Source organism: Peromyscus maniculatus, chromosome 6, assembly GCF_049852395.1.
Source record: "Peromyscus maniculatus bairdii isolate BWxNUB_F1_BW_parent chromosome 6, HU_Pman_BW_mat_3.1, whole genome shotgun sequence".
Classification (NCBI taxonomy): Eukaryota; Metazoa; Chordata; class Mammalia; order Rodentia; family Cricetidae; genus Peromyscus; species Peromyscus maniculatus.
This window is the reverse complement of record NC_134857.1, coordinates 46,989,371-47,017,012: the sequence shown is the minus strand read 5'-3', so window position 1 is coordinate 47,017,012 and position 27,642 is coordinate 46,989,371. Positions and strand designations below refer to the sequence as shown.

At 43.0% G+C, this 27,642-nt stretch overlaps 1 pseudogene; it reads left to right on the top strand.

The window, feature by feature from the left end:
• Positions 1–293: 293 nt before the first annotated feature.
• LOC102906876 (small ribosomal subunit protein eS6 pseudogene) lies at positions 294–12,117 on the top strand (annotated as a pseudogene).
• Positions 12,118–27,642: the final 15,525 nt, after the last annotated feature.

The following is a 27,642-nucleotide window of genomic DNA, read 5'->3' as shown; positions in this document are numbered from 1 at the left end:
AGCACCCTGCTCCACAAAGGGAACAGTCCACGGAAGAAAAACTACAAACAGTAAGAAAATACTTGCAATCATGCATCAAAGAAGGGATTATAGTCAAACCACTCAGTAATGAGAAAAATAACCTTATTGACAGAGTGGGCCATAGGGTTTGAATAGACATCTCTCAAAAGAACATGTCCAAATGAGAAAAAAATAAAATAAAACTACATGAAAATGGCCCAATATCAGTAATTTTCAGAGAAATGCAAATCAGAGCCACGAAGAGCTGGCACCTCACACCTGTCAGACTCAGGATGAAAGATAGCACCCGTCGACAAGGCCGTAGCAAAAGGGGAACCTTGAGCACCCTGGTCATGTTGCAAATGAGCATGGGCATTCTGGAAAACACCGCAAAGCTTTCTCAAATGCTGAAGTTAGAGCAACTGCACAGTCCAGCGATCCCGCCCAGCACTGGGCGGATCCTCCGCGGACCTGAAATCAGCGTGCTGAGGATGACGTGCTCCCTTTTGGTAGCTTTGTTCACAGCAGCCCAGACACACAAAAGGAATTAGCACGGTTTTGACTGTGGTGTGCATACACAATGGAATACTATTCTGCTGTTAAAAACAAACAGGAAATTGCCTTATTTGGAACAGCGTGGGTGAACTTGGAAGGGATTATGTCAAGCGAAATCAACCACCAGGCAGAGAGAGGAGGGTTCAGTATGATCTCACTTCAGATGTGGAATCTTAAGAAGCTGAATCCTTTGGAGTAGGGTAGAGAGGTGATTACCAGAGGCAGGCAGGGGAAATGTATAGACAGCGACAGGGGGATGGAAATAAAATACAAGTCTGCTAGGCGCTAGGGATACAGCCGGCAGATCTGAGCAGTTTCAGTCCCTCTCCCCAGCATTTATACACACAAAATGACAGATTTACATTAATTGAAGGCCCGTGGGAATCTGGGGACAGCTCAGTTGATAGGGTGCTGCTTGCCTAGTGAACACTAAGCTTCAGCACCACACTAAACAGGGTGCGGCAGTACAAAACCTATCATACCAGCACTCCAGGAGTGGAAGCAGGAGGATTAGAAGTTCAAGAAAACTTTCTGCATAGCAAGTTCGAAGCCAGCCTGGGCTACCTGAGACCCTGTCAGAAAAGAAAAGAAGAAACTGTGGACCTCTGAGCATCTTCTGAGATCTTCTGTGGAGCCTAGATTAACAATTTCCAAGTTTGAGAAAAGACTACAGGCTTTAGGACCAGACAGACCTGGGCCTGAATTCGATTGACAAGTAAGTGGTGACCCTGAGCCACTTTTTATATCCTCTAAGTTCAGATTTCCTTGTCTATGAAGCAAGGAGATGTGAACAAATGCAGAAGGCTCCTCATACATGGTCCATAATAGGTCGCAGAGATTATTTCTTCTCTTGCCTTTTATTAGGAGGTAGGTGAGCCTGGAGTTGTTGGAGCTCTTGCCTAGTCTGCATAGATTTTTGCATAAGGGTTAGAGCCCGAGCCTTGAAAGAGAAAACAGCAAAGCTAAATTAGAAGGCAGATCCATTGCATCTGAATTTCTGTCTGTGTGCGCGCGCGCGCGTGTGTGTGTGTGTGTGTGTGTGTGTGTGTGTGTGTGTGTGTGTGTGTGTGTGTTCCGTTCTTAAACTCTGTCCCAGTTGGACAGGCTGGTGGCTGAAACAAAAGCAGGGGTCTGGTTCTTCAGTCAAGCCTCCACCTTTTAAACAAGATGGCCAGTGATGATGTTTGAAGAGTCTGAGGTCGTAAGACTTGACGAACTGGGAACACACCTGCCCATTCTTGAAGAGGTACTTTGCGATATGGACACGCGTTTTCTGTGGTTTGAAAGCAAATATTTGGATTTATAAATAGGAGGGATTGGTTTCTGTTGGGGGATGCTGTGTCTGGCAGACTCCAGGAGGAAGGGGCATGGAAACTCTTTTGAATAAAAGTAGCCTTAAATGAGTAACATGGGCAAAGACGCCAAACGCCACACTGGTCTCCCGGTTTGTCCTTCCAGCGTCAAGCCCTGGGATAACGCACCTCTAAGTCATCCAGTTAAAGGTGAAGTGATTCATCAGCTGCCGGCAGGCATCGGTAGGCCAGCTTTGTCATAGTTTTACAGGCTCCTCTTTCCACGGACAGAAACAAGTTATGTATGGTATTTATGTACATCTGTGTGGCTGGGCATTTTCCAAATGCCTCTTGAAGAACATTAGACAGGAAATTGATGCCACAGGGCAAACATTCATTCTCTCCATCCTCTCTCAAACACAAGTACAGATTCGCTGTGGCTAGACTGACTTCCTGCGGCGTGCTGTTGCTTATTCGATTTTACACTAGCAGCAGCAGGAGAAAAAAAAATAAGAATAGATTCTCTGTTTCAATTTAGAGCGTGTTGAAAAGGCTCAAACGCATAAACAAAACAGCTCCCCTCATGAGAGCACTGGGGTATAGAATACGATGCTTCAGAAAAAGCACAGAATTCAAAGGCTAATGATTGCTCTTCATGCCTATTGATAAAAGTCAGTTTCTATCACATTAGACACACGGGACTGGATTTAAACAGAATGTCCTTTCGCTTTCAAATGGGGACGTCTGCAGGCATCTTGCCTCTGCAGGCTTTCTTGTAATTAGCGGAGGTGGTCCTCATCCATTTCTCCAAACTCCTTTCTCTATTAGCTCACCAGCTCCTTTATCTGGGACCCATAAGGTCATGGAAAAACTGAATCTGCTGCCAGAACCAGCAGAAGAAGACACGGCTTGGGTTAAATGACTGCATGTGTTGCCATTCGAGGCCTCTCTCAGCTCCAGCCTGCAGGTTTTCAGAGAACGTTGGCTTCACCTTCATCTAGAGAAGAAACTACCCTCTCACGGGTCTAACACAGACTCAACCATTCTCCCAAAGTAAGCCCAAACCCTACCTCTTCACTCAGCAAAATAGACTGAGTGCGGAGTCCTGACTACCATGCAACATCCAGGCCTGGTACTGTGCATTCAATCAAGATGCCATGTTACTTTGACTTTTTCAGTCGGCAAGGCACAGGCACATAACCAGGTTAGTGCTGGGGATGGAAATTTTTCAAAAGAGCTGTGGGAAGTTATGGGGCTACAAGAAGCAGTCTGTGGCCAGTTCAGTTTCATAGAGAGCTAGAATTTGCAGTATGCTGCAACACCTTCTAAAGCCAGGATGACGGGAGCGCCGCTTGTCTGGTCATCTGGCCACCACCTCAGGTTTGTTTATTTAACCTTGCTCCAGTGAGTCCACTGTTATTATTGTGACTCAGCCACTCTCCAGCTCCGTTTGTTTTCCTTCGTCTTCCAACTTTCCCCCGATTCATGGCAGCGTTGCTTTTGTTTGAAGTTTTTGCACAGTATGCCTCTGGCTCTGCTGCTCTCTGCCTGCAGCCCATTTGTGTGTGTGAGTCTATTCAGAAGCTCCAAGAAAGATGATGCATTTCAGCCTGCTGTTCACTCCCCAGGTGTGAGCATCTGTCTGGGGCTAAGTGCCTAAGCCAGGTCCCTTGTGATTGTTCATGGGACCTTTGAGTCAGGCACTGATTCCTGGCTTAAGTGTGTAACTCTTGACAGGGCCCAGAAACTCTGAAAAGTCCACCGGGGAGCTTTTTCTTTTCAGCAATTATGTCTCCTTGTTCAAAAATCCAAAACAAAAAGTAAATCTAGACTAACCAGAACAGAATGACAGGTCAGCATACAGTATATTCAGGGGTGATTTAGAAACAGAAAACAGAACATGAGAGCACCAGAATACCCAGTCCTAACAGCAGCCTGTGAAAAACAAGGCTGCAAACCTGACCAAGCCACTGAAAACATTACCTCATTTATCAAGGACCGAAAAGATTGTTGTGTGCTCCAAATGTACTTAAGGATGAGATAATTCGGCATCACAATGGCGTCACGGAAGGATGACTACAAGTGTTGGAAAGTACATGGTGGGTCATATACTCCAGTCCCTTAGTTCACACTGAAAAAAGTACATGGAAGACAACTGACCAGTCATTATATATGAGTCAGTAGTGATAGAGCCCAGACGTGTAGGTGATGACCAGTGTTACCAATCAGTGGCTTTTATTCCAGAAAAAAAAAATTCTTTGTCTAAAGATGGAGGAGACAGAATTCCTGCCTAAAGAACTCGACCGGTTGTCAGTAAATGCTGTCAAGAGAACAATCACAAAACTGGAACAGAAGAATAGGAGTATCCTCACGAAATAGCGTTTGTGTTTTCTACAGAGGTAAGGGTACAGTGAGCTATCACAGGGGAAATTATCTTATGTTCCATCTCATTCTTCTCACCAACCAGCTGTGTTTATCTACCAACCCTCTTGACCCAAGGCTTCAGTGATCTGAAGAAAGGGTAAGCCAGATGGCTCTGTAGGTCCCTTGCACACATGGCTCATCTAGCCCTGTCCTTTCTGGAAATGACAGCGCCTACCTTTTAGGGTCAAATTTAGTTGTCTACAAGGACCAGATCAGTTGAGTACCATTTGACTGCATTAAGATTTAATGGGGCCAGGGAAACTACTCGGTCCCCAACGTGCTCGTTTTGAAAGCATGAGAACCTGAATTTGTTCTCAAGTGAGAAAAAAAGGCCAGATGTGGTAGTGTGTGCTTGTAATCCCAGGGCTGAAGAGATCCTATGGGCCAATGGGAGATCCTGCCTCAAAATAAGGTGTATAGCCTGAGCCTCCACACTCACAGATACACCATAGCACACACGTACATGGACACTGAAACACACAAAATAGTCTAATTGAATGGTATCACAACTATGTAAAGGCAAACAGATGAAGGAATACATCTTGGGTTAGATTTCTTCCCATGTTGTCATTTGCCTTTTGCTGCCAGATTCTTATCCCAAAGCCCCTGATAAGTCATTTAAAACCATAACATCCCACATAGAAATTAATTAATTAATTTAAAAAAAAACTCCACTGTGTATAGAGACACCTAAACATTTAAGCCCGTTATATGGGGCTAAAACCGAAAAGGTAACACACCAATTCAGAAGTATACAAAGTGGCGTTTTAATATGTCCTCTTAATTTTAAACTCTGATGGATATATAACTGAAAATGGACTGCTATTATACCAAGAGAAGGATCTGGTTGAAAGGCATGGTCTTAGACTGCCAGCAAGCTGTTAGACCACCCACAGGTCCACTGCAGATGGAGAAATTTTAACGGCCTCAGGGATGCCATTCTCACGGAGTCTGCGTGGGCAGGGCTCTCCGGAGCTGTGGAGGACACAAGTTGCCGAGTGGTCCTCAGTCTCTCTGAGCAAAGGAATATTAACAGTATCCTTCAGAGTGACATCTGTGTTCAGTGATACTTCAGAAACCTGCGGCGGTCCCAGCTCTTACAGCATTTCAGAGCAAGGTACCACCGAAAATATGAAACAGACACAAGTATTATCTCAATCATGCATAGAAAACACTTTTACTTACTTAATTTCCAATTACTATCACATCCAGTTAAAACCAACATCTGTAGCTGGATCTCAATGTCAGCTTTGGTATGGGAACTAGTGGTGTGAACTTTGAGAATCTACTACCCACTAGGTGTAAGAGTCTCATCATCAGAAAAACAGGACAATAGCACCTCATCCAAGAGTTCTGAGGAGAACTAAATGAAACAGGTCATGCTTTAAAGTCCCCAGGGTAGTGCCTGACACATCATAAGGACATCATAATACAAATTTGTTAGGCCATACATTAAAATAAAGCAAGTAAGCCCTAGTCATTTCAGGTTACTATAACAGAACACTGTCATTTGGATGGCTTATAAATAACAAATATTGCTGTCTCTGCTAATGGCCCACTCTCTGCCATGTTTCTGCCACCACAGTATTCTGCCTCATGTGTAAAGCAATGGAGCCTGGTGATCATGGCCTGAAACTTCTGGGGCCAGGTTCACATTCTGTTGTATTGTGGAATGGGGTGTGTGGGGTGTGTTGGGGTGAGGGAATACTGTACAGTATCAAGCCTTGTCTGTCTTCCTCATCTTGTGCAGCTAGAGGCTCTTGACCTCTGGGTGCTGATACAAGCCGACCCCAGGGTTAGGAACACCACTGACCTCAGCTGCAGTTTTTCCCTCCTGCTATTATCGCCCATAGTACTTGGCTGTTGGCTGCAGCGATGAGTCTTCAGGGAGCTTCCACGCCTCCAGCTCTGGACTCTGTGGACTAGGGCTGTGTCATTGGCACCTTTCATCCCAAGGATTCATAGACTGAGTAGCTGCTGGGTTTCCTGGCTCTCCACTCTATAGACGGCCATTGTGGACCCATCCCAGCCTCTGATTACATGCAGAAATTAAAGCATGTAGCCCTGCAATCTGAGGGCATGGCTGACCAAGGCAAAATTTCAGGCTGGCAGGTAAACTGAGGAGTTAAGGCTGAGAATTCAAGAGTAGGGCATCACCTATACATTTACCCTTTGGCCCAGTAGTCTCATCTTTAGTTACGGATCAGATACATTTGCATATGTATAAAGGGGTGCTTGTATGAGGTTACCCATCGTATTAGATACCAATTTGTAACAGCAGAAACTATCTCACTCAACAATAGGAATTTGGTTACCTGTGTTATTTATAAATAATGAAGTCTAACATCTATAAATAAATATAATATATCCATGCGATGGAATTGTATGAAACAACATCATCTATAAATGAGATATTACTGGCATACATTATTGAAGGAAATGGGGGCCAAGCAATAATTATAATATACTGCATTGTTCATAAAAAAGAAGACATAGAGGCACATGTTCAGTTGCTTTTATTTTCTTGAATAAAAGTACTCTAGAAAAACAACAAATAAAAGACCAAAAAAAAAAAAAATGATTTCTCAGAATCTAGATGCTGCAAGTCTGAGTTCAGAGCATCAGTGTGGTTGAGTTCTGTGAGTGTTAGTTAGCTCTCTGGGCTTTTCTTATTGGAACACTAACAGCATTCCTGAGTGATCCACCCCAGGCCCCGGTCACCTCTGGAAGGCCTTGCCTGTCAATACTATCACAGTGGAATTCGTGTCTGGGCCCTTGAATTTGTAGGACTTGATAGGCTGCATAGGCTATTGCATCTCACACATTTATCATTCATTAACTACTCAAATATTTTCTATTTGTAATGCAGGGCATTGTATTTGTTATAATTAGTTTTTATTTATGCAGCCAGCTAAAACAAATAGTATTTAAACCCAAGAGAAAATTCACATAAATACTGAAAATGTTTGGCTTTTCATTCTCTAAAACAGGTCAGACACACAACATATGAATTACATAGTGATGGTGGCAGAGATGAATCGTTCTTTTTAAATCTAGGGCCGGGGTGGGGGGGCGGGGAGAAGGGCAGATAAAGCTCAGGTGTGGACTGCATACATAAGACATTGGGTTCAATCCTCAGCAACCTCCAGATGAAAAGGACATAATAAAATAAATGTAAGTTTAGTATTTGGAACATGAATTGGATTGTCGTCGCAGGGGAAAAAGAACACACCCATGTGGAGTTTCATTTGTAAGTTTCATTTCTTCTTTCAAAATCATAAATATAAACTGTTTTCACAAGTTGACTGTGCTTTATTTCATTTTGGGAACATATGACCTCAGAGTTGGTTTTATTTGATTTGACTTATTACAGCAGTAGCAAAACAACAGTGTATGGAAGGAAATGCGGCTAATGCTCACACCCCAGCACATTAGTTTCATTTTTCTTCATTGCTCTCTGTGTCAAGCCTATTCACATGACTAGTTTTGAATTGTAGTTTAAGCCTTTAAGGTATCATTAGGCTGTAGCCATCTGGCTTCTTTCCCCATCATACTACATAGCCTTCTGAGAGGACTTTTATCCACTGAGTAAACATTTTTCAAGGGACTCTTAGGTGACAGACACACTATTGTAGGTGCAGGAACAAGGATGAACAGGACAGACAAGGCCCCAGCCTTCAAAGACTTTACTTCTAGTCAAGAATAAACATCTGAATCAGTAAGCGAGAACAATTTCAGAAGTTTTATGGTGGGTGACACTCTTTAGGTCAGGGAAGGTCTCTTCTCTATTTGAGCCGATAGCAGATTAAGGACACAAAAGCCACGCTGTGAGCTAAGGGCATCAGGGTCGGCATAGACAATGGCTCCAAGTAGGGACGAGTTTGGCATGTTTGAGGGAGAAACAGGGGGCTGCTGGGAATGGACTTAGAGAGCAAAAGCCCCAGGAAGCAGGCAAGAGCCTGCCCAGTAGACCTTGTGTGGACTTGGGATCGTATTCTAATTACAGTGAGAGGTCCTTGAAGATGTTAAGCCGAGAAACCACAGGTTCTGCCCTAACTCTGAGGTCACGCTCATCACCTAGTGAAGAGCGAATTACAGTGAGGCAAGATCACACGCAGAGACATTGATTAGGAGGCTGTTGCTGTTATCAAATCAAAAGGAAAATAGTGACTTCAACTGTTGTTGTGATGGTAGATGAAACAGACATAAATAGAAGGATTTAAAAGAAATTTTGGAGGTAGCATCTGCAACCTGTTAATGGGTTAGGTGCAGAGAATGAGTGGATTCAGATGGGAATGACTTAGGTTCTAGTTTGGTTTTGTTGTTGTTTATTTTTTCTTTGTTTTTGTGTTTGTGTTTTGTTTGGTTTGGTTTCTTTCGAGACAGGGTTTCCCTGTGTTGTTTTGGTGCCTGTCCTGGATCTTGCTTTGTAGACCAGGCTGGCCTCAAACTCACAGAGATCTGCCTCTCTCTACCTCCCGAGTGCTGGGATTCAAGGCGTGCGCCGCCGCCGCCGCCGCCGCCGCCGCCACCACCCGGATATGTTTATTCATTCTTTTAGTTCGGAATATAGATATGCGATGGTATTATTTATTTAGTCTGGGAAAGTGCCTTAGTTATTGCTGTGAAGGGACACTATGACCAAGGCAATGTAGGAAAGAAAGCACTTAATTAGAGCCTTGTTTACAGTTTCACAGGCTAAATCCATGACCATCATGGCAGGGAGCATGGCAACAGACAGGAAGCCGTGGTGCTGGAGCAGTAGTTAGTGGAGAGTTTACATCTAACCCACAAGCAGCAGGCAGAGGTGGGCACTGACATGGGTTTTTGAAACCTTAAGCCTGCTACCTCCTATGACACGTCTTCTCCAAGAAGATCAAACCTCCTAATCCTCCCCAAAACAGTTCCACCAACTAGGGACCAAACATTCAAACAGATGAGCCTATGGGGACCATTATCATTCAAACCACCACAAAAAGAATCATATTTAGGGTAGAACTTTTTTTTTTTTTTAATGTACATTAATTTTTTTATGCCAGCTTGAAGTCCAGCTGGGAATGTCAAGTATACCAGGGTTACCACTGGATGTCTAAATCTATGTATCTCTATGTTTAAGGGGTCAGTAATACATAGTAATATTGGAAGCCATGGACTAGAAAACCACAACCCTGAGAGTGAAATGGGGAAGAGAAGTAAATAGCAGGTCTTTGGCACTCCAACTCTCAGAGGTCAGCTAGAGGTGAAGCGGCCACCTGTAAAAACGGAGGGGTTCCCTTCCTAGGTTAGGGGGAAAATCAGGACAGCGTGATGCTCCACAGCCCAGCGCACATGCTGAGTACGAAAGGAGAGCACTCTCATGTAGGTTGCATGCTGTTAACAGGTCAATAAGGCGAGAGAACAAAGAGAAAAACCAACGGATTTGACAACATCTAGTTTTTGATGATTTGGGCATGATTGATTTCAGTGGTGTTTTAGCAATGGAAGGCAACACGAAGTGGGTTGAAACTCAATGGATTCATTGTAATTCCAGTAAAAATACAAATAGGCTATTTCTTTACAAGATGGTTCTAAAATACACATAAAGAGCAAAGGACACACACACACAAAAGCCAAACTACAATAATAACAATGGAGCTTTACATTGCAGATATCAAGATACTAAGAAGCTAAAGTAGCAACGCATTGTCAAAGTGCACGGCTCAGCTTTCGGTCAATGGCACGATTGCTTATGACATGGAAGACTAAAGCTGGACTCCTGCCTCACGACATTCTTAAAAAACAGTTCCACAAGGACTGAGGATGTGAAGGGGAAGAACCAATTGTTACACTTTTCCTCTTTCTGAGAAAGTGTCTCACTATGTAGCCCTGCATGGTCTGGAACTTGCTATATGGACCAAACTGGCCTTGAACTCACAGAGATCTTCACACCTTTGCCTCCCAAGTAGTGGAGTCAAAGGTGTACACTCCCATGTTGGACCAATTTTTACACTTTTAGGGGAAAGTTTTATGATGTCAGGGTAGAGAAGGATGCCTTAAATAAGTTATGTAATGTCTCAACCACCCAAAGACCAGTGCATTTGACTACATCAACATTTAAAATACCTGTTTCCTAAAGGACACTCTCAAGAAACTGAAAACACAAACAACAGACTTTGAAAGGAGAGATAATTGGTACAACTGAAAGCAATGAGGGATTAGAGTCTAGACTAGCTCATGATCTGCACCATCAAAAGACAAGTGACTTGATAGGAAAGGCAGAGGCTCTACAAGAGAATTCCACAGGAATTTCAAACGGCAAATATATATAAAGACGCGTTCAACATTTTCTGTGATGAAAGTGGAAATCAAAATGACTTTGGGGGTGCCATTTGGCACGCATTACATTGACTAGATAATAGCAATGTTCAGATGCACAACTCTTCTTCCGTCATTACGTTATATTTACTTATTTGGTGTGTGTATCTGATTGAGCACACCCATGCCACAATGCACATGTGGGGATCCGAGGACAACTGAGTCAGTTCTCTCCTTCTAATATGTGGGTTACAAGGACTGAGCTCAGGTCATCAGGCTTGGTAGCAGGCATCTAAAACCATGAAACCATCCTCTGAGCCAGGGACACAAACTCTAAAATAGTTCTGAGAATTCTAAATGGCATTATCAATTTGGAAAACGACTTAGTACTATCTAATACAACTGAATATTCTCAAAGGCTATACTTTAGGAAGTTTGCCTCTGTTATATGCCCTAATAAAATAGACTCTCCATTTATAACTTCACTTTTATCACAATAAAAGAAATAGCATAGGTATCTGGTACTCATAAAATGAATTTTAAAATTATAAGATGCTTTTTTTCACATCCCCTCCTAGGTGGTCGGCAGTGTCAAGATGAAGCCGAATGACCCCTTCAGAACCACCGGCTGTCAGAAACTCACTGAAGTGGAGGATGAATGCACGCTTTGTACTTTCTATGAGAAGCGCGTGGCCACGGAAGGAGCTGCAGATGCTCTGGGTGAAGAGGGGAAGGGTTATGTGGTCTGAATTTGTGGTGGGAAGGACAAACAAGGTTTTCTCATGAAGCAAGATGTCTTGACTCATGGCCGAGTGTACCTGCTGTTGAGTATGGGGCATTCTCATTATAGACCAGTGGTTCTTAACCTTCCTAATGCTGCGACCCTTTAATACAGTTCCTCACGTTGTGGTGACCCCCAACCATAACATTAATTGTGTAGCTACTCCATAATTGTAATTCTCTACTGTTATGAATCATAATGTAAATATCTGATATGCAGAATAACTGATATGTGACCCCTGTGAACCGCTGTTATAGACCAGGGAGAACTGGAGAGAGGAAGTCCAAGCCTCTTCACAAATGCCTTGTGGATTCCAACTGAGGCTTCTCAAGTTGGTTATTTAAAAAAAAAAAAAAAAGAACAAAACAACACAAAAACCCCAAAATAAGCCCAAAGAAGAGAGATATTCCTGGCAGTTGGGACCCCAAAGAGCTAGCAAGATCCAGAAGCTTTTCAGTCTCTCTAAAGAAGATGATGTCTGCCAACATGTGATCAGGAAACGCTTAAACAATGAAGGCGATAAATCCAGGACCACAGCACCCGAGATCCAGCATCTTACTACTCCACGTGTCCTGCGACACAAATGCCAGTGTATTGCTCTGAAGAAACACATGGTAGGAGAACCTAAAAGGAGGCTGAAGAATATACTAAATGTTTGGTCAAGAGACTAAAAGAAGGAAAACACCAAAAACAGATGGCAGGAGACCTAGGCTGTCCGAGCTGAGCACGTCTACTTCTCAGTCTGAGTTCAGTCAAAACGAAGTCTTTTAGAGGTACGAATAAATCACCAGACCTTGAAAACAATTATAAGATGGTCTTACAATGTACTAAATACAGATGAATGAAATGCAGCTGTGTGGGACAATACAGTGAAAAAAATAAATCAAGGCCCATGCATATGGTGCCACAGCAAAGTTTACAGCTATCCCAAACAAGAAAACTGCTTGATATGTCATTCAGGAATACACTATCTCAGACTCATCTTAAAGGACCATTGTGACACACAGAGCCTTTCGGAGACAGACAGTTTGGACATACTGCAGCTGAGGGGTCGAACTTTTGTTCTGGGGCTTCATGACAAACTTCTCAGGAAGTACACACACACACACACACACACACACACACACACACACACACACACACACACAACCCTCCACCCCACCCCACTCCACCCCACCTCCAGGTTTGATGTAAAGATGAATAGAGACGTTAATCAGGAAGGGACATGGAGTCTGGCATTCCGGCTGGATCCTCCTCTCAACTGCTGAGGCTTTTTCTTGGTCCCGTGAGACTGGAACTTTGCTGATATCCTACGTCACGTTCCTACTCTATGCCTCCTTAGAAGAGACCATGTCACCACACTCAGCTTTTAGAGCTTTGAGTCAATCTTTCTCTTTCTCAAAAACCCAGGCTTTTGAAAACCAGAAAGGTTGCCTTAGGGCTGTTTCATTTCCCAAAGGATTTAAACAACTATTTTGAAATTCAAAAATCCAAGCAATGACCCCTTTGTTCTGTCTGCAGCAGACACTGCTTCTGTATGACCCCCGCTTTAGAGTCAGTCTGTGCCTAATGCTGCCAGAGTGAAAAACTTCGGAATTCCTAAAAAGGAGAGACAGAGATTCTAAAACATTATTCTGCTTCCCTGTAGCCATAGCGTGGAATTCCGTGCCCTTCAGAGTGCCAGTGCTTTCTAATGGTCTAACTGCGTTTCTCCACAGTTTCCCAATGCATTTTGAGTTCTGGCTACTATTGATTTCCCTACTTAGAATTCCCAAGGGCACCAGCCACTTGGCTGGAGAGCACCATGGCTGTGCACTTACAGCTCCCTCCTGTCCTCTCTTTCTGCCTGCCTCCTCTCTTTAGAAAACTTGTATTTCCAGCCATACTGTGAAACTTCGGAAGCCATCTCTGAGGTCTCTTTGCAGTATCCATTCAAGTTGCTAAATTCTGAAGACCTCAATCGCTGCCCTTTGTCTACCCAGACCTGGGGCTGGGGCAGCTGCTTCCTGAAGCTGCTAACTTCGGGGAAAGCCCAGGGTTCCCGTGGTCCTGGTCGACTTGATTGACATTCTTCTGCGGGTTTTTGTTTTGCTGGCTGATAGCTGTCCTTTGTTTAGACTATCTGTTTAGCCCATTCCCTCTCCGTCACAGCATTTGCTTTTGTGCGTCAGTAGCACCTTGTGGAGGCTCCTTTGAAGTGTTTCATACCCTATCATTTCCATAGGCATGTATCCAACCTCTCAGAGGTAGGGCATGCTCTTTTTATCTTTATAACACCGGTGACAATCACAGTCCGTCCACATTCTGCAGGAATGACCCTTGGATTTAAAAATGGATCGAGGAATGCATGGCTACGAAGGCGTCCAATGAATAGAGCCTTGCTGCATGCATATTCTGTAACAGTTGCATATGTTGGCCTCTAGAGCTTACAATAGCACCTCTTTATGGGATAAACCCCAAGGCCCCATTCTTGCCCCTGTTTGCCTCTGTGGCCCCCTCTCCCTTCAGTCCTTGTCAACCAGTCACATTGAGTGGCTTGAAGATCTTACTGCACACCCTATTCCTTTCCCCTCTTCTTTCTTGAAACGTTCGTGCATATCTGAGTCCTGTACTGCACTGCAGTGGCTGGGCTTCTCTATTTCCATTCTCTAGAAGGATCCCGAACACAGTAGACACTCGTGCGTGATTATCAGACAAGCACTACTGGATTGCTACTATTTCTGTACTTAACACTTTTGACCTTTGCACATCATTTTATGTGGGTTATATGCCATGATTTTTCTTAAAAATACTCTTTATTTGTTCTTTGATAATTTCATACCTATGTGAATTGGTCATGTTCTACCCAAATCCTCCTTCTTTCTCCCTCCTGCTCCTGCTTCTCCTCCTCCTCCTCCTCCTCCTCCTCCTCCTCCTCCTCCTCCTCCTCCTCCTCCTCTTCTTCTTCTTCTTCTTCTTCTTCTTGCCACTGAGGACAGCTAGTGCTACCTACATGAATACGGGCAACTTACCAGCTGCCACACCCACAAAGAAAAGTGACTCCCCTTTCCTAGCAGTCATCAATTGTCAATATTTCTTCAGCTAGGGGCGGAGCTTCAGGAGCCTCTCCCCAAACCATGTTGGAATTATTCACTGGCTTGATCTTGGACAGGTAGCCATAGCTCCGGTGAGTTCATAACGGCAACCAGCATGTCATCTCCAGAAGAAAGTATTTCTACAGTCCTCCTCCCCATCTTCTGACTCTAACTTTATTTCCTCTCCTTCTTTCAATATATTTCCTGACCCCCGTGGGGGTTAATGCACATATCTCATTTAGGGTTGAGCACTCAGCATTTATTTTCAGTGCTTTGACAAGTTAAAGTCTCTGCGTTGACTGCTGCCCATGCAAAAGAGAAGCTTCCTTTTGACCAAGCATGAGAGCAGCGCTACATGGGTATACCAGAAGGCAGTTTTAACAATGTGTCTGTTTCGTAAAACAACATTACCAGACTTTTCCCCTAGAGTCTATGACCTCCCAAACCATAGGCTTTTGACCAGGTTTACAGTACCAGGCATGAATTCCTTCCTGTCAAGCAGTCTCAAGTCCAACCAGAAAACAGTTGGTGACCCCTAGAATGATCATGCCACTACTGTCCCCCTGGGCAATTTTGTCTGGCAAATTGGTATTGTAACATTCATAGTTTAACACTGGATAAGTCCATTGATGACTTTTCTTCCCCAGTGACCTACATAGTACCTTCAGCATTATGGAAACTAGTCAACAGGGAGGAAATTTCCAGGTTAATTCCAGCTTGATTTCTCTGCATGCTGCAACCAAAGTGTGCTGCCTTCAGCAATTGGGTCTTTCCATCTAGTTATGGTGGGCAACAAAGAACAACAGTCATAGACTTTGCTATTTGGGGTCTCTAGTGCCTCACAGACCACTAACCTGTGTGGAGGTAGCCTATGGTTGGCAGTGAGATTCTTATTTAATAATCCATGCCTTCTCTAGGAAGCATTTTCTACTTATGCAGGTTATCTGTGTTCAAACTACTACTTTTCTATTTTAATTCTATTTTTAATTAGTTTATAAAATAATGGATTTCCATAAGGCTTTATTGGCTATTAAGATAGCTTCCAAGTTTTTCTAGTCTAACTAATATGGCAGATCATTTGTTTTTCAAATAGCTTGTTTTCTTATGGAGGAAGTTATTTTTCTTTATCGTCAGAAAAAAGTACGAGTTAGTAGAGGAAAAAAAATGAGTATTTTTCTTAGTTCATTGTCAAACTGAGTGATGGGGACCTAAGTCCTCAGGATGATTTGGGGGCATAATATTTTTAGAAGGCCAGTTACATAACTTGAAATAGTACCTTAATAATTTACAAATCGTAGTGCAATGACCATATCTCTAAGGTCTACATGCCTTAGCTGTCAATGTCTCCAGCTTCTCTCTGAGTACACAGAGAAGCGAGAATGCAGATGGGCATCTGACCACTGCAAAATGAAGCATGACCGAGGAACGGGCAAGAGCAGGCTGAGAAACACAGGATTTGAGGTAAAAAGTAAAGTCAATGAACCAAACCAAAGTTCTTTTCAGTATTTGTATTTGGAAACTTCTGAAAAACACAGGAATGTCTTGGTGTGTGGAACAAGGAGCATTCAGGACAATTTGTCTGAAGTAGATATCCCTAGACTGAACATTGTTTTCCTAATTCCTATTTTGTAATTGATGTATTTCCAACTATGATAAGATGTTCAGGCCATTTGATTTCCCATAGTGATTTCTGACTTCCATAGTTTCAAATAGCTATAGAGTTTCCATCTATTTAACTGAGAGAAAGAGAGAGAGAGACAAAGACAGAGACAGAGACAAACACAGAGAAACAGAGACAGAAAGACAGAGATAGAAACTGAGGTTTGGGAGGAAGTGAAGTCTTCTGGGCTTGTGTCCTCATGTATCACTTGAGTAGAAAACATCCAAATCCCTCTCTAAATTTCTAGGGCCTTACAGGTTTTAATACAAATTAGCTTTTGGCTTTCCTGAGTTCAAGAGCAAACAGCATGGCCTAACTACCTCCAGAGGTATAAGTCATTGTGCATTTTACCATCAATAGTGAAAAACAGTAATAACATGGGGTGATGGTACCCACCTATAATCCCAGCACTTGGGAAGTGGAAGCAGGAAGATATGGAGTTCAAGGCCTTCCTTTGGTACATAAAGAGTTCAAAGTCAGCCTGGGCTACAAAAGAACCTGTTCCAAAAGAAAACAAATGAGCCAAACTGTAATAAAAACATTTTTCCATTACTTTAAGTTACCATTCAAAGTAATGCGTCATTTATTCTCTCTCTCCCTCTCGCACCGACTTTCCCCAGGCCCCTTACTCTCTTGCTGGCCTCTTCCTTGCCCGAAATAGTCTCCCCTCCCATTTTCATGTCATATCTACTAACGTTCTGTCTAAAAACAAGTTGAGAATTTAATTGCTCTGACATCTCATAGAATATTTTTATATTTTATTAATTATGATTTGTATATTATCTGACCTCTAAATCTCTGTAGAATCTGATTTGAATATATTTTACAATCTTTATTTACATAGAGCTCTGAACTAACTCTCAAAATGTGCAAAGTGGACTCAGCCCAATTGAACTGACCTGCAGGACCTGGCTTAGATATGGCTCATGACTGATCTTCTTTCAGCTCTTCAAGTCTGTTTTTAATTTGATATTATTTTTTGTTGTTGAAACCAGAGTTGAGGCATATTCACTTCAAGTGCAGATTCTGGACCTTCCCACATGCCTTGGACTCAGTTTGCAGATAATAAAGGGACCACTGTCTCCCCTGCTCCTTCAGGTCTACCCACAATCCTGCAGAATAAAAGGCATTCATGCACTCCATGCTTTGCCTTCTTTCATCCGGGCCGTCCCTCCAATTTCCTCTCTAAAAGCACATGGAGCTGCTTATAAAACGTCTCTCTATTTAGAAGTTCTCCTTAGGAGGCAAAAGTAAATCTCAAGCTTCTACCGTGTTTGGTGTTCTGTATTTTTGCTTTCTGACAGTGTTTTGTGAGCAGGGATGGCAGTGAAGAACATGTTACTATCGGAAAGGGAAGCAGAGGAGCAAGACTGATGCTGCCACCCCACGAGAAGCCTCTGAGGAAAGCGTGTTCAAAAGCAACAAGTGCTCTGTTCTGCGGGCCCGTTGGCTGGGAGCCAGTACCGACGGGGTCCAGTTTAACTAACGGGGAGGAATTGTTTGGAAGGGGAGACGGAGGTCACTCTCCAGGGCAGCCCATATTTGGCCATCTCCGCACTTTAGAAGTGATGTTAGACATTCAGAGTGCTGGAAATCAAGCAGGGATGCTCAGTTGGGGCAGCTGGGTGCTGTCAGGAGAGCAGATCCCCCGTGTACTAGTCTTCTGATGAGTTCAAGTGGAGAATGTTTCACAGTGCTCAAGTGATACAATGAACGACCCAGCAAGTCACGACACAGTGCAATGTATATCTTAAGAACAAGCCAGAAGCTGCCATTTAATTAGAATGCTGCTTAAACTGAATGCCATGTTCTTCTATTGTGATTATAACTGCAGGTGAAGGATCCATTCACCTCTTTGCAATCATGTTCAACCCATTTTATACTCGATAATGAATTAACTTTCATTCAGTAAACTTTCATTGAGATATCCTAAGTCATAACTTTTTATTCGTGCTTTTAAATTAAAGATGGAGTCCCAATATGTTGCCATGGCTGGTCTCCAATTCACGGACTCCAGGGTTCTTACCGCCTCAGCTTCTCAAAAGCCAGGGTTACAGAGTGCGGCCAAGGGGGCTTCTTTTTGTTTTTCTAACATAATTTTTTTATTGATTCTCTGGGAATTTCACACCATGCACCCCAATCCCACTCATTTTCCAGTCCTTCCATATCTGTCCTTTACCCTTGCAGCATCCTCCTGCAAAAGAATATTTAAAAAGAAGGAAAAATAAAATTAAATAAATAATAAGCAAAATATTATTTAAAAAGAAAACAAACAAAACCACAGAACAAAACAAAGAAAGCAAAACAAACACAAACAAACAACAACAAACCCCTTCGCTTCTCCGTCTTTCCCGCCTCTCCAGCGCCTCATTCTTCTTAGTGGCATTAGGAGCTGCAGCGTGTCGTGTAGGATATCTTTTTGTCCACACAGCTTTCCTTGCAAATGTTCATTGTGTAGTGTGTTATTGGTCAGGTTCAAGGCCTCTGGCTTCTGGTACGCCATCAATACTGGACACTCACCGAAATGCCTTTCCGATATCCTGCTGTTGTCCCGAGTCATGGAGACCCTGTGGCTCTGGTTCCACAGGACCAGTCTACCAAGGTGACTTCTAATTCAAAATCCTAATCCTGGCTGCAACCACTACATTGTTTTTAAATGCAAAAATTAAGACTGAAATATATACTGTTAGGTCATTTTCTGAGCCTGCAATCTATTTTTTCTGTGGGCTGGCAGAAAGAAAATCACTTAAATAACATCTACTACTTAAGAGAGTCTTAGCTGGGGCTATAGTCCTGAATAGGAGGGAAAAGATCTCTGTTCATGTGAAGATGTCATCCTACAAAGGAAAACTGATACTAAACAAGCAAATAAATAATTGAACAAACTCATTTTAGATCATTCTGAGCCCCCCCCAAAAAAAAAACCAAATGAGATGTGGTGTTATAGACTGGTATGGTAAGGCATGGCTCCTTTAGGTTGGTCATGAAAGACTCATCGAAGACCTCTGAGTCCAACTGGGGAAGTGTGTAGCTTTGAATAACAAGGTAGATAGTCAAACCATGTACTGGGATACAGAATTAAATTTTGGGGTAGAGGGGAACAATAGATTATATATGAAGGTAGAACTCAATAATTATTTGCAGCTCTGTTTTATAGATAATTTCCACTGGACATGGGACTGGAGATGTGTTGTGGAATATTGTTTTAAGGTGATTCACATTCGTTTATGCTGTGGAATGTTTGTTTAATGATGCAAAGATGTATCACATTCTTCTATGTTACATTTGTTTAACTCTGTGAAGCTGTGTTACTTTGTCTGTCTAAAACACCTGGTTGGTCTAATGAAGAGCTGAATGGCCAATAGCAAGGCAGGAGAAAGGATAGGCAGGACTGGCAGGCAGAGAGAATAAATAGAAGGAGAAAAAGAGAAGAGGAGGAGCAAGAAAAGGAGGAGAGGAAGACATTAGAGGCCAGCCACCCATCTACACAACCAGCAATGGAGTAAGAAAGAAGGAAAGGTATATAGAAAGAGAAGATTAAAAACCCAGAGGCAAAAGGTAGATGGAATAACTTAAGAAAAGCTGGCTAGAAATAAGCCAAACTAAGGCCAGGCATTCCTAAAAAAGAACAAGCCTCTGTGTATTTATTTGGGAGCTGGGTGGCAGGTCCCCTATGTGTAAGAGCCATAAGAGCAAAAAATAAATAAACAAAACTAAAAATGAGTGTGATTGGTGTATAAAATACACATAAAGGGATGGGAGGGGAGTGTAGTAGCAAACAGATGTGGGCCATGGAACACTCCAGTGTGCAAAGATCCGGGGGAGTGGGTCATGGAACTAAATGGAGTAGCTAGTGGAGGCCAAGCCAAGCATAAAATACAGTGGCAAGGTACTCAAATGTGTCGGAAACATGCTCAAAGCTGCGGCGCCTGGAATGCTAACTTTCTGGTGCAGTGAAATGAAGATGAAAATAATTTTATCTCAGTTAGCAAATACTCTGGAGCTTTCATGAGGGCATTCACAAGAGACTACCTCTGCACTGTGAATGACCTTATAAGCCATCAGGATCTGTAATTGGCCTCAGTGTGGGGGTGCCTAAATTCTGAGCAGGTCCAGGAGAATGCTCATCACCCCTGTATCCATTCATTATTTTGAAATCCGAGTTCAGCAATACGGGGTCATTTCTTCACGGTGTGTAGAAGTTGAAGAGAGGCTATATGTATATATGATCTCTGGGTCAGTTCTACAGACATTTTGGGTGTGGGTTTTGGAGGCAGATGCAGCTGTATTCAACTCCTAATCCTACCCTTCTTCAGGCTGTGTGTCCAGAGACAAGTTCGCCAAGTCCATTCTCATCACCCATTAAATATGGACAACGGTTGCCAGCCTCTGGTGAGGCTGATGAGGTACTTTGTGCTCAGTGACTAACAGTGTCTCAGCCAATAGTGCTGGGGCATTGAGGTACTCAATAGCTGTGGATGTCCTCTTTCCTTTCATCTCAATAGCTCGTAGTAATAAGCTATGTTCCATCACAACTCCCAAGTGGTCTTAATTCTGGCCCCATCCACTACAATGTTTTTTAAAATGCAAGGAAAAAACAAACCAACAAGACAAACGAAAGAAAACTAAAATGTTAGATTTTAAGGTCACTTACTGAGCCTTTTTGTAAACTGGCAGAGAAAACTCGGATAATTTCTACTGCTATTCCAGTATGAGAAAGAGCCTCCACCACGAAATAACACCCTTTATAAGGCTAGTTAATTTCCTCAGTATTGCTGTGATGCTAATAACCTCAGAGTTTAAATTCTAAAATATTCATTAAGAACAGAGAAATTGCCTACCAATTACTTGCCAGAGTGCCCCGCTGCATACAGAAGAGTGTTTCATCACAGAGCCACTGACACTTGCTGCATACAGTCTACTAACTCAACCAGGCTATACTAAGACCTTGCTGGGTCCCCAGCAGAGTGGACGCTGGAAAGACCATGATAAGAGAGAGCAATGGGGCACAGTCCCTGCCCTCGCTCTGGCGTATACCAACCAAGGACACCAAACTCTTTCCATTAGCAGAGAGGTGACCTTCCTTCTAAGTCCCAAGAGGTCTTGTACTCAGACAAAAAAGGCAACATATGTACAATTCTGGAGCTGTTTAAACATAGGAACTAAAGGAGATCTTTTCTGGGATAGCTTTCTCTCATGGAGGAGTAAGACTCACCACCTTTGGGTTGAATGTTTTGAATTACAAATAATAATACATACCCGAATTAAAATATAACTTCCTGTGAGGTGGGAAGCCTCTCAGCTTTACTAGAGAATCAACTATCTAGTAGAACTTAGCATCCATATTTTCATTCTTATCTAAGTCGATACAAACATTTGCCTTGGAACACTTAGGCATTCTGCATGTACAACAGTGTTTTCACAAAGAAAATTGCCATTACAGTTTTCACTTCAAGTATTTTCTTTATGTGTGTAATGCATGTATATGTAGGTGTGCACGCATGTACATATGTGGAGGCCAGATCAATGTTCAACGTCTTTCTCAATTGCTATCCACCTGATATTTTGAGACAGGACCTCTCACTGAACTGGAAACTCACCAGTTTGGTTAGGCTGGCCACCAGGGCATAGGGATCTGCCTGTCTCCATGACTCTGGCTTTTTTTTTTTTTTGACATGGACTATGGGGTCTTGAAGTCAGGTCTTCATCCTTGTGGGGTGAGCACTTTAATGACAGAGCCATTTATTTATATGTATAAATGCTTTTTTACATGTACCACATGTGTGCCTGGTACCCATGGAGATCAGATCCTTGGGACCTGGAGTTACAGATGGTTGTAAGTCACCGTAGGAGTGCTGGGAACTGGGTCCTCTGTAAGAGCAGCCAGTGCTCTTAAGTGCTGAGCCATCTCTCCAGCCCAAATTTTTGTCTCTGATGACAGTACTAATTAGATGTCCTATGCTGTCTATTTTTCCATCAGAGCCCTTAACGCGTTAATCAATTGTTTTAAATTACTTGTCTGATTATCCAACATTTATGCCATAACTAAATCTGACTGTGGTGGTCACTTTATCTCCTCACAGTGTATTTGTTTTCTTGTCTTTTAGTATGTACACCTCGTAATCTTTGGCTGAACAACAGGTACATTGTACCTGTACTAGGTTCTGAGGTAAAACAGGCCTTCACTGAGGATTGCTATTAATCTGGCTTAGAGTCGGGCTTTGCTTGGAGTTTGTTCTATGAATTCCAAATGATTCAGACACTTCTAATGCTCTTGTTTCTGAATCCTCTCTTATCTTTGGGGCGTGCCTGGATCTTACAGTTCTCTCGGCTGTAACTCACTGAGTGTTTGCTCTGTGGTGATGGAGTGTGGAGAAGGGAAGTGCTATAGTCTTTAGTGGGCTATATCTCAGGAGTTTGGTAAGAGCCAGGGAATTTGAAGATGGTCCAATAGAAATTTCCCAAATTGAAACACAAAGAGAAAAAAGAACTAAAAACTCTAGAACATGTAAGAGCTGAAGACAGCATCAAAATGGATAACACATATGTAACTGGAACACTGGGGTGGGGGGAGACAGAAAATTATGATCATCTATTCGAAATTATTATTTTCATGGTAAGTCTGGTGTTATCAGACATATAATTTTCAGTAAAAAGTCAATGGTGGCTTTAAAAGGGAGATGGGCTTATGTGTGTACCAATTTAATGTGTGTATGAGTGTCTGGTTGTGGAGGCTCTCATTCCTTCCATTAGGAGAGGCTTAAAAGATTTTTTTTCTGCAGTGGAAGAGTTAAAGGATTATTTCAAGTCGAGGATGAGTAATCTTTTCAGAGTGTGAGGAGTTGAGAATAAAAGATACAGGAGACAGCAATAATATAAGAATAAAACCACCTCCAGAAATCAAGCAGATGGCACTGAGTATTTTTTTACTATAAGATTTGTTTAACGCTGCCAATTCCTACACAGCCTTGTTAAATGGGTATATATTTATCCCAGGGAACACGATATGACTTTAATAGAACTATGAGAGCTAGTCTCATGTAGTATGAGTCACATGACTAGAAAACCATTCATTCACAAGGGTCTCATTCACTGAGAACCGAAACTTTCACAACTGAAGGTGTTTGTAGAATGACTGTGAGTGCCACAAGACCTTCTTGTAAATCTTCTGATTGTTCCTGGCTGAGAATGTTCAGCAGTTGCTTGTCAGTCAGGTGCTGCTATGTGACTCACCTAGCCTGAGTTACAACATCTAGCCAGCACCACACTCAGGAAGCACTAAGTTCTTGAGTATCTGTCACCAGATCCAGAGAGTTTCAGGAACCGTTGAAGCTAATGATGAGATGGACCCCAGCTTTCTGTTCAAAGAGTGGTTCCAAACCGATGGAGTAAGCCTCACTCCAAGCACACCTTGTTCATTTGGAAACCACTTTCTTCCAGTTAGATTTAGGCAGATGCTCTTCAGTGGATCATCTCCAAATACCCCATAGAATGATTTCTTGCATAGCAGTTTTGACTGCTTTGTATTAAAGGCTAGAGTCTAAACTGAGCCCAGGATCTCACAAAAATCTTCTGTTTGCTTCTGAAGGAACACAGCAGGGACTTTTCGATCTTAAGTAGCTAGGCACACCATGCATCTGGAACGAGAAGTGAGCCCGAAAGTGTTCACAGCGTGGCGCAACTGAATGTTTTCTGTCCTCAAGAGAGAAGCTGGAGAAGTTTGGTTTCCTGGGTTTTCAAAAACCTTTCAACAAAACATGGTGAGGAGGAGCAGCAACTCAGACAATTCCATAAGACAGAGGATCATCTGCCATCTCACCAGAGCAGGGGACAATGGCAGCCAGAGTCCTTGAAATGAAGTGATAATGATGGGTGGAGGGAGAAATAAATCTGGCATCCGATCTTAATTTAGGTCCCAAAGTAAGCAAGCAACTGTCCACATAACTCTTGCCCCCTTACCCCGACAAAGTTTGATTTCTTTACCAAACCATAAAGAATAGGGGTCTATCCAAAGCAGATAACAGAAAACCTACAGTTCTCAGCACTTGTTTTAAAATACACACTGAGTCACATTATGGAGAGTCAAAATAGCATATGTAAATCTAAAACTCTAGGTTTTAGAAGTATGTGTAAATTGTCCTTAGTTCCACATAAATGTTGGGAACTTCTATCTTTTAATATCAGTATTAATTGGGTGGCAATGTTTGACCACTCTTGTGCTGGTAAAAGACAGTGAACGGTCTTACTCCAAAGAAAATAAACCCAAGACAAGCTTGTTGATCTCTGAATGTTAGAGTCGGGGACACTTGTTAGCCAGCACCTTCTCAGAAGCCAGTTCAATGCCTTTTGGAGAGACTGCAGTGGCTGAGCAGAGTTGAAGTTCTCTCTGCTGGAATCTCCTTCCAAGGGCACATCTGATTCTGGTTGTCTGAGACCTGCCATGCTCGCGTGTTCTGTACTTGCTCTTGGATTCATTTCCCCAGTTAGGTTTTTCCTTCCAAAAGAGCTGGAGCCACCACCCTGATGTGACCTCTTGTAGTAAATTCAGATCCACTCAAAAGTGGTACAGAGCTTCCTGACTCTGAAACACATTCAAGCACAGAGCTCTCACTTTACTTTTCAGTCTCAAGATCAGTGGATTTATTGGGATGGTGCTGACATAAAAAATGAAAGACAACATCTGAGTCTAACAGCTGCTCAAAATTTAGACTCATGTAAACTGCTCTGACATCACACATTCTGCATGTGAGTTCCATGAGTATTCCGCATATGGAGCTAATACAATAACATGCATACAAAGTCTCTGTGGTTTATGGCATGATGAACTCCAGAACTGGGGGAATGAAGCCAGGAAAGCTACACCATTTGCTGAACAGAGCTGGCTTTGGATAATGTCTCATTCTCATCAAGCTACTTGGTTTCATTAGGGAGATGCCAGACTCGGCATGGTATCAGCAGTCAGCTCTATGATGGGACTCCTGATCCTCACTTGTCTGAAGGGTTAAGAGAGAGATCTCACAAAATTCTTTGCCTTTCTCCATGGAAAAATGCATGTGGGTGTACAAAGGAGTGGGAGTATGGCTAGGTAAAGCCAGGTTACTCCTTACACACAGTGAGGGAAATGCAGGTAAAAGAAGAGAACATACTGTCTCAATACAGAGTCCTGGCAAGACACAACACTCCTTAGCTGGGAGGCTGGAGTTCTGCCCAGACACAGTAGCACTGGTCAAATCAGTAGCACTCCACACTGACCCACAGCTGTAAACAAAAGCCACACATATTCTCTCTCTTCTGCTAAAGACAAGGACTACAAGCACTCGACAAACAATTCTGTGCTGATCTGACAGACCATGCATGTGCCCTAGAAAATGAAATATGTCCTTATTTAATTTCTTTCAAAGGAGAACCAAAGCCACTTAAATACCTCTTGGCCAATTAACCACACAGAGGAAGGCTTTTAAGACACACCTTGACCTCCAGTGTGGTCCCTGCAGAGGTGCGTTCACCACTGTCACTGGCGAGGATCAGAGAGTACAAGTGTTGTGTTCTAAACAAATTCATGGGATAGATCTCAGGTCAATGGGCTTATAAAATTTAGCTCCATCGGCGAAGAGAATTAGGAAGTAAATACAAGAGGTTGAACCTCAACCTTTAGATCCCTGAAAGAAGTTAGGGCCAGAACTCAAGACAGGAACCTGGAGGCAGGAACCTGAAGGCAGAGGACATGAAGGCACACGACTTGCTCCCCACGTCTTGCTCAGCCTGCTTCCTTCCTTTCTTTTTTTCCTTTCATTTTATTTTACAATACCATTCAGTTCTACATATCAGCCACGGATTCCCTTGTTCTCCCCCCCTCCTGCCCCCTCCCCTTCCCCCCAGCCCATCCCCCATTCCCACCTCCTCCAGGGCAAAGCCTCCCCCCGAGGACTGAGATCAACCTGGTAGACTCAGTCCAGGCAGGTCCAGTCCCCTCCTCCCAGACTGAGCCAAGCGTCCCTGCATAAGCCCCAGGTTTCAAACATCCAACTCATGCAATGAGCACAGGACCCGGTCCCACTGCCTGGATGTCTCCCAAACAGATCAAGCCAATCAACTGTCTCACCTATTCAGAGGGCCTGATCCAGTTGGGGGCCCCTCAGCCTTTGGTTCATAGTTCATGTGTTTCCATTTGTTTGGCTATTTGTCCCTATGCTCTATCCAACCTTGGTTTCAACAATTCTCGCTCATATAAACCCTCCTCTTTCTCGATAATTAGACTCCTGGAGCTCCACCCGGGGCCACTTTGGAAATCAATATGGCGCTTTTTTAGAAAATTGGGAATCAAGATCCAGCTATACCACTCTTGGGCATATACCCAAGGAATGCTCAATCATACCACAAGAGCACTTGCTCAGCTATGTTCATATCAGCATTGTTTGTAATAGCCAAAACCTGGAAACAACCTAGATGCCCTTCAACTGAAGAATGGATAAATAAAATGTGGCACATATACACAATGGAATACTACTCAGCAGAGAAAAACAATGACATCATGAGGTTTGCAGGCAAATGGATGGATCTAGAAAAAATCATCCTGAGTGAGGTAACTCAGACTCAGAAAGACAAATATGGTATGTACTCAGTCATAGGAGGATACTAGATGTGGGACAAGGATGACTGGACTGCTACTCACATCACCAGGGGGGCTACCTGGAAAACAAGACCCCAAGAAAGACACGGGGATTGCTCAATGATGGAGAAATGGCTGAGATCTACATGAACAGCCTGGACATGAGTGGGAGCAATGAAGGGTGAGGGTCGAGGGAAAGAGAGCGGGAAATCCCAGCTGGATCAAGAACTGAGAGGGAGAACAAGGAATAGGAGACCATGGTAAATGAAGACCACATGAGAAAAGGAAAAAACAAAGTGCTAGAGAGGCCCACAGAAATCCACAAAGATACACAATAGATAGCTGGCAATGGTCGAGAGACAGCCGGAACTGACCTACTCTGGTGATGGGATGGCCAAACACCCTAATAGTCGTGCCAGAAACCCCATCCAACGACTGAAGGATCTGGATGCAGAGATCAGCCTGCTTTCTAATATAACCCAGGATGGCCTGCCAAGGGGTAGGGATGCCTGCAGTGGGCTGGACATCAGCCAATCATTAATCAAGAAAATGCCCCCAGAGACTCACCTCCAGGCCTATCTGCTGGAGGTATTTTCTCAATTGACATTCACTCTTCCCAGAGGACTCTAGCTTGTGCCCAGTTGACAAAAACTAACCAGTGCAGGAAGGAAAAGAATGAAAGTGTAAAGGAAACAGAAACAGGTAAACTCTCAAATTATTACTGGAGGTTTTTAGAGTAAAAACCTGCCCTCCCCCAACAAACTACACCGGACTCCCCAAACTGATAGGCCAATTAAAGAAGCAAGGAAACATTGGTAGGGGCTGAGAGGCACAGAAAAGGGAAAAGCCACTTTATTCAACATGACCACACTGGAAAAAGGAATAGATAAAGGGGTTCAGCGACCCCCCAGTTCATTTTGTGGGTGCTAACATGAGATTTAGATTTAAATAAA